Genomic DNA, 11,075 nt, shown 5'->3' on the forward strand with positions numbered 1-11,075 from the left:
TCACGTAAACAGATATGTCTTACGATGATTTCAGTAAATTGTGTCATACGTGTTGGCAACAAAAGTATGGATTTGTGGTGATAGACAAGGACAGCGCGATTTCGAATGGTCGATACAGAAAAGGATTTAACGACTTTGCGATATCGAAACGTGGTTAGTTGTTGTCGACGCGTCGATTGAACAACATTATCGCAACATGGAGAGATACACGCCAAATTGGACCACGGAGGTGTTTAGAATCGTCAAAGTGCAGAAAACTAATCCTGTGACGTATCTGTTGGAAGATTCCTGCGGAAAACCCGTCGCCGGCGGCTTCTACGAATACGAGTTACATCGCGTTGCTAATCCCGACGTGTATCTCGTTGCAAAATTTTTGCGCAAAAGGGGGGATGAGGTTTATGTAAAGCGGTTAGGATTTGATAATTCACACAATTCATGGATACACAAGAATAATGTATTGTAAAAATTTATTACAATATAAAAACATATTATACATACAAATGAGTCATTTATTTTCCTAAATATCTAAATGTAATTACAATATTTACAATGGTATTTTATAATATCCCTATGGCAGCGTCTCGGTAGAACCGGGTATAATGTATCGCTTATCGTCGTACGGACTTAGAGCTATTTTCGTTTCGGACACGGTGTACACCTCGTGTTGTTTGGATCTTATGCAAGCCTGATGTCGCGTCATTTCAATTTCGTCGCGCAGACATCGCGTGTAATCGTCGAACGTTATCGACCTGGCTACGAGGTTACTCTTAACACCTTTAGCCTTTTTCGTATCTTTCTTACCGTCTACTCGCAAGGCGTACATCTTTGCTCTAAGCCCGACGAATTCGGACATTATCGCACCGATGTTTTTTCGTCTTTCATTAAACCCGGAACATTTTTATTGGCGAGTGGGATACCGTACGTATTATCGATCGCATAATCGCTAGTGTCAAATCTATGAATGTGACGCTTCATGATATCATACACATCGTCGCACTCGATGTGATAAATGAGAATGTTAGTATCGGTGTATGTAACTTTACACTTGTCGCGATACAACGGTAACATGTACTCGTGATGAAATTCGTACAAACATGTCTTGGATATATCGAGGATGCACATATCCACGTAGATTGGTTTGTCGAACTTCACCTCGAGTTTTCGCATTTCTATTGCTACTAGATTCTCCGAAAAGACGCTTCGGCTATGAAAATTTGGTTTCGCAATCATTGCCTCCGCGCCGTATCTACCCTCCCAATGAGTCACGAGTCGCACGTCAACGTGATTGCGCACATTCTCCATGGTTTTGCCAAACACTGCATTTTTTATCAATTTGTATAAATTTTTCTCGAAATCATTTTGGCCAATGTTCTAAATTTCGTATTGAGGTCTTGTGACGTGACATAGTCACGTCCCCTGTCCAGACGATAGCTCGACCGGGGGGAACGTCAGGGATGTCGTCTCCGCCGGAGCGAGGCGGGGCGGCAGCGTTAGAATTCGGTACATTATATTGTTTCCGAGGATTTCAGGTATCGAGTAGATGGCCAGGAGGAAATTGTAACGACTTGAGTCGCGCCGAGGGAGTTTACGGGAGGCGTTCTACGTAGGAGTTGGCCGGCGGGCGGGTCACGATTGGGCCCATATGCCGACGTTGCTTGGAGCGTCTCGCAGGGCGAGCGCATCAGCCCCGATGTTCGCCGGGATGAAGCCTGCCGAATCGCGAAGGAGGGAGATCGCCACGGAGCATTGCCTACCGGTCGACGGAGCCATGGCCTGGCCAGCCTGGCCGTCGTACACCGGCACCAGAGTCGCGGCCCGGTCAGCCGGACTCGAGAATAGGCTTTTCAAACCTGCCGCCGGCGAGCGAGGAAGCCATGAGGGGCGCCGACGGAAGCGGGAGGCGCTCAGCTCGCATAGGGCGGATCGGCAAGGAGGGCTTGCAAGCACGGCGCGCGCAGGCGCGGGCCCGACGTGATCCCGCCGGGCTAGAGGATCGTCACTGTCGTGTTGGCGTGGCGAGGGACGACATCCCGAGAAGACCGGCAGCCGAGCTTGCGGAATTTGTAAGGCCACTACTTGAGCACCTCGTAACTCACGTTTGAGTACACGTAAGATCGTTCTGACGGCCGGGGCCCTTCCGAGAGCCGCGTAGAGTTGCGGGAAGCGTGCTTAAAAAATCGCTACTGTGTCGCGAAGTATTTTGTAGCATCGCGTTGTGCAGATGAGTATTATCGAGTAAATAATTATTGAATGGAATACTGACGGAGGGCCCGGCCAACAGAGTAATGTGGGATCGCCCTGCCCGAAAAATAGTACGCGGCCGACAGTCACCGTGTGATTCGTTGTAGTTTTCGTCGTGTCTTCGTGTTTCGTGTAATCGCGTTTTGTGTAACCATGGTGCGTAATGTAGCGAGGTGTCCTTTGCGCCGCGGTGGACCGTATTGTCGCAGAACGGGGGAGTAATGTTCGCGCAATCACGTCCCGGGGCGTGAGGCACCGGTCTTGGATCTTTGGGGCTTTTCGCGGGAGGCCCGCGTCTAGCCATTTTGGGACCATTTGCGAGACGTCGCGGATGGTCATTTCGAGACTACCAGCTGGGAACGATCGGCAGTTGGGAAGTCATTGCGCGTAGGTATTGTGTCTTGCGTTCGTGTAATCGCGTATTGTCGGGACTACCAACTGGGAACGATTTGGCAGTTGGGAAGTCCTTGCGCGTAGGTATTGTGTCTTGCGTCCGTGTAATCGCGTATTGTGTATTGCGGTCGTGTAACTGCGTCTTATAAGTTGCGTCCTTAGGTTAATTTCCGCGTTATTGTATCTAATAGTTCCCGCGTTCCGCAGAAAAATATCTGAAAGAAAAATTGTAAGTCGCCAATTCATTTAAAGAAACCTGCCGATTTATTCTAAAGTAATTTCTGAAATTGTATTGTAATTCACCGATTCAGTCCGAAACAACGTGCTGATTTATTCTCACGTAATCTTTCCTGTCAAATATACAAAATTTGTGCTATTGCTATTTGCGTGTGTTAATTGCGCTACGTCCCCTCTCCTCCTCCGACCGCGATTACCCGAAGAAACACACCTGAGAGAATAGCGATCTTGTGGATCGTGGTGCGAGGAATCGCACCTGGCGCCCAATATTTCGAGGAATTTAGTCGAGCTACCATCTGGGTTTCTGAGAGTCTGGTCGTGATTGATTTTTCGTAAGATAATTAGTAAACAAGATAAAATATTAGTGAACAAAGCGACTGCGCGCTCCTTCACGGCCGGCGAGACCGTGAGGACATCGTCGTGGTCGTCACAGTCTATATAATCGCGAAGCCATGGAGATTGCGCGAATTTCAATATGCGGTGAATCTTTGATATACGGAGACCGTGACAAGTACACTGCTGCAGGTTGCGATAATGTATTACATAACGTTTCTTATCGTATAATGTTGCGAGGAGCTTGTCCTGCCGCTTGCCGGGTGGTTTATCGCGCGTCGGACAGAACGGTAAGTCAGTATGCGCGTCGTGAAGATGTTGCGGATACTCCAAGTCGACTTCGAGAATGTATTCTATCGAGGAATCCAACGCGACATCCATAACATTAAAATCGGTTACGTCGTCGACCCATTTAAAATCTGCGTATGGCAATGGTTGATTCATTGCCCAGCCGTATAGGTTGTTTACGTCGAAATACATCAGGTACGACGACGGTTTTGATGGCTCGTACGATTGCATGTACTTGTTGTTGGCCAGCGCGTATCTGTTTGAACATTGACTCAAACCGCCGCGTATACCTCGTTCGATAAACATGACCATGTCAATGTCGGTGAGCAATTCGAAATTGATACGCGTATGCTTCAACATAGCATCCCACGTAAAACCCGGTAGAGTATAATAATACGCCGGATCGAGTCCATAACTCGCGACGCAACTATCGCGAAAATTTTCAAAGATATCGGCCAACAGCATGACATCGGTTTTGAGATATAAATCGCTGTAGTCACCGAGCGTTCGAATGGAGAACCGCTGCCAGACGTTGACGGCGTGCGCGTAATCGCTCTCGGATACGGTGTCACCTGTCAATGAACTGTAAAACGAGTCGCGCGGTGGTAAACACAAGTCCTCCAACTTTTCGACGCAGTCAATGTATTCATATGGAAATACGCCTTTTCTTGTCAGCAAATCAAAATTTTCTGCGGATAATTCACAAAATTCGCGTTGCAATATTCGCAGTTTATCCTTGCTGAGATAAGATGCCAATTTATCGAGACTAGCGGTGAGAAACTTGTACGAATCGATAAATCGCAGTTTGACGCAAGTTTTCTTATCTTTATCTTCGGTGCTTTGAACGTTTTTTTGTAAACGAAATGTATTTTTCTTTTGTGATTGGGAGTAAGTTTATATGTCCTTCGTACGCTGTTGCTATTTCCGTTATAATAAAATGTGCATCGTATCCCGATAAATTATGAAACACTATGGGAATGCAATGCGAATCTTTATAATTTAAGTTACAATTAGAATGCGCGGGACCTCTGTATCGGCCGGTCAGGTGACAATGGTCGCGTATTTGCACGTCGTCTGGCTCGAACGGTTCTTCGCACACGTGACAGTGCGTTGCGCTGTTAAATTTTTCCTACTCGTCTCGCGTGAAATTTGCCATGGGTATATTAGTAGACAATATAGTTTTTACGTCGTGAGTTAAACGTCTTAGCTCCTCGGCGAACCACGCGACGCAATCCTTATCGCGACGAAACCTATACATTGATAACGACTCGTCGTACGAGCAACGCACGTAGTACCCTATGCTAAACACGCGATGATGCTGATATGTGTACCTGGACGTTTCCGGAACCGCTTCCATCTTCTCCAGGGTACATTCCAGGTCGACGTATACGATAAACGGAATTCGTTCCTTCCTGTTGTGATTTTTAAAGGCCAACTACTTGCCGTTATCGCTCGGTAACTTGATCGCGCAGTCGTTTATTTCCTGACAGTCGACGGTGAGGGCTTCCAATTTCTCGCTCGTGTAGAAATAGTGCAAACATCTGTAAATAATAAAAATTTTTTATATATCTTTTACGTATAAATTATTTTTTATTTTTTATTTGGATGTATACTCACCGACCGCAAAAGTATTTTTTGTTCCTATTCTTGGTCAATTGCGAGCTCACGAGGCGGGATAGGTTCTTGATCCATGCAAAATGTCCCACGTTGTCGTCATGCACGTACAGCAGATTTACATGTCTGTCCATCTTTCGGTCAGTAACCCGTATTGGCAGAATAGCAAGTTCCTTGTTTTTTTTCTCGATGCCGTACACGTTGATGGACATGTTGTGATTTTCAAAATTTTTAATTTGATCCAACGTCATTGGAAACTCAATGTCCGTAAGATCTAGCACCGACGTGTAATGAGGATACGACGATTTCCGTTCGGCATTTCTTTCTGGGCTGGATACAGAGCAGCCACCACTGACCATGCGAAACATGCATTGCCCATTGATCGCACGTTTATCACCGCTCTCTTCTTTTTAATTTCTCGCGGTATTTCCACAAAACACCCCGCGTGCAATGGATTGTATTTGTTCACATTTACCGTTAAATTGAGTATACGCGACAACGCCCATCCGCTATCACGTTCCTGGAATTTCTCCAGCTTTGCTAAAGTAGGCTCGATGACGTGTCGCTTGTACCACTCATACAGATCGGACTCACGAAAGAGTTCACTGTTTCTCGTTGCAATACTTTTATTTGCGCGTTTGTCGCCCGCAACAAATTCACCATTAAACATTGTGTTTATTTTTACATTGTTATGTCGTTGCATGACGTTTCGCACATGACTGAGTATAATTTCTCCCGCATTTTTGAGAAATTGACGAGGGTCGATGTGTTTGGAATTTATTACCACACCGGTCAGTATACGAATTTCAAAAGCCGTATCTATCTCGCGCCATCTGAGTCCTGTCTCGCTCGCATTGTATCCAGCACCCACATGCACGAAACGTTGTCGCACCGAGTCTTTCAAACCTTCGAGTCTTGCAATACAAGCGACGAACGACTGTTTAAGACCAATCGATAATCGTGGCCGTTTAATTCGGCTTTGTTCTTCCAACGATTCGATAAACTCGTCGCATCGTTGCTCCCACTCGGCAAAGTCTTCCCTCGAATTTAAAAGGGTAGATTGCTCCAACAACTCTTGCTCCATGTTATTGCACGATCCTCTTTCTGACACCATTTGTTGCACTCACGACTTCCAATTCTCGACTACTGAGCGTATCCCCAGATTATTCATTTTATATTCGACTAATGATGTATCGTTTGCTTTTTATCATATCTAATTTCATCTCAGTAGCCGTATATCGACGCTATTTGCAAAATTTGCAGTTTTGCACGTGTTCGATGAAATCATCGTGAGACACGTATGTTCTTGAAAATGATATCGCGCCATTGACTTTCAGTAGTTTGATCTATATCAATGCAGTAGCCGTACATCGGCGCTATTTGCAAAATTTGCAGTTTTGTACGTGTTCAATAAAATCATCGCGCGACACGTCGCGACATGTTCTTGAAAACGATATCGCGCCATTGACTTATGCGAAATTGCAAAATTTGTAGTTTTGCACGTGTTCGATGAAATTATCGCTAAACACGTATGTTCTTGAAAAAATCCTATTTGATGATATTGCCCGATGAGGTGATCTCATCACGAATGTTCTTGACAAAGATATCACATTTAACATATATGTGGATTGTGGTGGTGGTCACCATGTAGCAGCCGTACATTGGCGCGTTATTTGCAAGATTCGCATTTTTATATGTATAAATAGTCTACGAGGATTCTAGCGCGCGCAGTCAAGAGTTTGATACGGTTCGAGTACGTCGCAAACAGCCTCCAGATACGATGAACACTCACGGTGCGAACTACTACGTTCCGATTCAGGATGAAACGTGCGAGAAACAGCACAATGAGTAAGTACCGCTAATTTTCGTATATACTTGTGCAAAAAAAACTTTTTATAAACATAATTGTATTTTTTCAGTTTTGATGAACCCCGCTACCCGCCTCGTATTTTGGGCAGAAGATTTGCCTTGACATCGACAGCGTATACATTTTTGGATGTTGGAATCAACGCGGGACCTCTGTGAATATACTTATTGGCGATAACCGAGGCAATCGGATAATTCTGCCTCATGCAACGTGGGTGACATTCATCGAAAAACGTGCAGATATTCAGCAACTCGTGCAGTCACCGGCGCCATCATCGCTAGCGTTTCGAGATCTGGAGTTCGTTAAAATACGTGATGCAGATATTAGGGGTATTCAAATAAGTTAGAGTTTAACGGTTTGACAGGTTATGTCGGGTTAAAGTCGGGTAAAAAGTTAATTTTTAAACTTTTAACCCAAAGATTAATGTGATAAATTAATGAGTTACTTATGTATTTTACATAACCTTAAAGAGTAGCGCGCCCAAAGTTAATTAATTAATTTTTTACTCGACTTTAACCTGACATAACCTGTCAAACCGTTAAACTTTAACTTATTTGAATACTCCTATTGTAAAATTGACATCGTGCGCCACCAGCTTGTACATGAAACCGTCAACCGTACTCTTCCTGTTCGAACTAGAACATTGCGTCGAAAATGTGTATTTTTAACTATGTCAAAATGTTCATGGCGTAAGTGAAAAATTTAAACAATTTGTAACAATTTTACGCCAAAATTGTATCACCGATAAATGTAATGCAGTTAAAATCTTGCGTAAAGTTTATGATGAAAATTCGATTATTGATTGTGAATTAGTAGCCTACGCTTTAGATACTATTGTGTATAATGCGCTACATGATAAAGAAATGCATATAATATGGTTAAAAAAGTTTTAATTATTTTTTCTTTTCATTTACCGTTCATCCCATTCCCTGTCATTAGAATTAAGCTGTCTTCGTTTATCGTTTACTTAAAATAATATAAAAATTATCTAATTATAATGGGTGATGGGAGCAAGTCGACGCGCGCGAACGGGGGCCGGCGGCCGGGAGCGAGAGATCGCGCGCGAAGGAGAGATAACGCGAGCGGGAGCGTGCCGTGTGACGTCACGCGGACTGACGCGGCCGTTGCACGCGGACCCCTCCCGCGGCGCGGCGAAAACGCGAACGCGGTCGCCCCTCCCCCGCGGCGCGGCCGAAAACGCGAACGCGATCGCCCCTCACCCCCGCGGACCACTCTTTCGCGGCGCGGCCGAAAACGCGGTTTCCCCTCCCCCTAGCCCCGCGGCGCCCGAAAACGCAAACGCGGGTCCACTCACCCCGCGGACCCTTCCCCCGCGGCGCCCGAAAACGTGGTACCCCCCTCTCCCTCCTCCGCGGCGCCCGAAAACGCGGTACCCCTTCTCCCCCTCCCCCGCGGCGCCCAAAAACGCGGTATCCCCCTCCCCCTACCTCCCGCCCCTCATCCCCCTCAGATCCCACGGGGTGAGTTAAAACTAACATAGCTTATCTACTATCTATGTATACTATTATTTCGTCCTGTAATTTTTTTTGGTAAAGCAGCGACTTCTCGCGAAATAAAGTATTCACTGCTTTAACAAAAAGACTTTGTATGAGAACGCGCCTGATATGGCTGCCACCCGCCACCCAGCACTTCTCGCGAGCGCTCACGGAGTACAATATACGCGAGTTTGTTTACGTCAATAATGTTACCTGTCGCCGCCGGATGGCCGCATTTCGCGTTAGAAGAATTATTGTTTAACGAAATAAGAAGCCTGGCCCGTCCGAAAGAAACCGGAATCCGTTCGCACTATTCTGTGGCTCCACGCTCCCAGTGTCGAGACGCATGAACAAGCTACGCAGAAGAAACTCTCACTCTTCTCCTTCGTCGGCTCGCCCGACGTCGAGGATTTTTGACGTGGAAGCGCGTGACGGCAGTCGCCTCCGATCGGTGGTGTACTGCGTCCCCTCCACAGGAAAGCCAAAAGCAGCACCCGCTTCTACCAGCCGCCACGGCCGGAGCCGGAGAAGAGGCCGCCGTGGAAAACCGGCACTTATTAGGACCGAAGCACGAGGAACAAAGTGGAGGCTCGAGAGGATCTCGATCCCGGATCGCCGCCAACGCCTGACTCGCCCAGAGGCAGGACTTGCTCCTGCGGATCCGCGCCTCAGCCGGCCCATCTCGCCCTCGAGAGCCGCACAGCGAGTATCGGTGACCACCCAAACGTCGTGGCCCACCGATTGCGACGTACCCTGGGTACGCAGACCCTCTTCCAACCGGAGGCCTCACCAGAGCCTCGAGAGCTTGCCCTAGATCGGCCTCCTCCCACTCCGGGAGCTTCCCTTAAGCTCGATCGTAACAACAACGAGAGCCCGCCGGGACGTCGACCGAAGAAAAAGGCAGCACGCCAACGGCTCACGCTTTAAGTCCCCTCCCCCCCGTGTCATAACTTGATTTTTTGAGAGAGGTTCTCAGCCTCAGGCGCCAGTCGGCGCCGTTAACTAAACCAAAGAGAATTATATGTACTTAGATTGGAGAAAATATATTGCCTTGTTTTACCGTCCATTCACTCTACTTGATTTGCGCTCCCTTCCCCCACTCCCTGCGACTCCCGAACAGACTTCAATTTATCAACAATTTACTGCTTTAAATTTTGGTAAAGCAGCAACTTTCACGCGAAACAAATATTCTCTACTTAAAAAAAAGACGTAATATTGGTCGTTTATGCCTCTCAATACTCAAAATAGCTGCTATATTTTCGAAACTTTTTTTGTTAATAACTTTTTAACGAATAACAACCGCCGGCTAAAAACTTCTGAAGGTCACTCAGGAGGGTGACCTTGACAACATATGTCAAGGTCAAGGTCATTGGTGAGGTTCGACCTTATATAGATATTTACTCTAATAACATTAAGGCTCCTGGGTAGTCACCGCGGCCATATTGGATTCTTACTATTGAGGCGAGAAAAACACCTAATTTTAAGTTGCGGTATTTTCCGAAATAAAAAGACATTTCAATAAAAAATTACGACGATCGTTTCAGCACACTTCAAAAATTGACCGGATACTATCCTTTTCCCTCGACAATAAACAAACAGCCATAAAACGAAGCCTAAACATACGGAAAACAAGCCGTTTGACGACTATCGAAAGGAGTGGTGAATGTTCCTTCCGCATATATATTTCTTGCAAATCTTACCATACGGTCAATTTTACGAGTTTCACGAATACGTTATACGTTAGAGCACAAGTACAGAGCGAATAATAAAAAAATATACCGCAACTTAAAATAAGGTTGTCAACATGTCACTTTCTTCTGCTTTCCACGCCTGGATAGTTCATTGATTTTCAGCGTGAGGCGCTACATGATTCTTGACTATTCGGGACACTTTACCTGGCATGTCGGTAACATGTTAGCCGATATTGTAGATATTTTGCACATTAATTATTACTATAATCAATATGCAACGTACAATTAAAATCGTATGTAAAATTAGTCGGAATTGATTAAATATACAATAAAATTAATTAATTAATCTTATTATATAAATATTTCATTACTTTGATATATTTTGCTAAAGAAAATATATTCCGTAATAATATTGATCCTATACGAATATTTGACATAACTGTGGCAATCCGATCATAATAAAAGCATATGATTAAACTGGTGCTGACCAGTGGTGCAATTTCGAACTCGAGCACCAGCGTTTTCCTCCCTCGACTTTCGCACATAGAGACGTCTATCCATGTAGTGACGACGCGCCGAGCGAGCGAGCGAGCGAGCGAGAGAGAGAATATCATCTCCTCCTTCTCGCTTTAACTCACAATCAGCTGATGCGATCGAGGCTGCTAGCCCAGCTCGCGTACTAAAATGCTTTCTCGGCGTGCATTTGAAGGAGAGTGTACGCATTGGGAAGCGCAGATAATGACACTTTAACGGTTTGTAGGGGGGCATCCCTTGAGTATATACTTGAAATATTAACTAACATTAGATAGCCATTCTAAAGTTATTAACAAAATAAGATTTCAGCGTTGTTCATATACTCTTACGGTAATACTCGATCATGAAATAGCGTGTAGCAGCTCGGTAAAGCGTCTGACT

General features: G+C 45.5%; 1 pseudogene; it reads left to right on the plus strand.

Moving 5' to 3' along the window:
- Positions 1-6,886: 6,886 nt before the first annotated feature.
- Positions 6,887-7,866, plus strand: LOC139817849 (uncharacterized; annotated as a pseudogene).
- Positions 7,867-11,075: the final 3,209 nt, after the last annotated feature.

Source organism: Temnothorax longispinosus, chromosome 8 (genome assembly GCF_030848805.1).
Source record: "Temnothorax longispinosus isolate EJ_2023e chromosome 8, Tlon_JGU_v1, whole genome shotgun sequence".
NCBI lineage: Eukaryota > Metazoa > Arthropoda > Insecta > Hymenoptera > Formicidae > Temnothorax > Temnothorax longispinosus.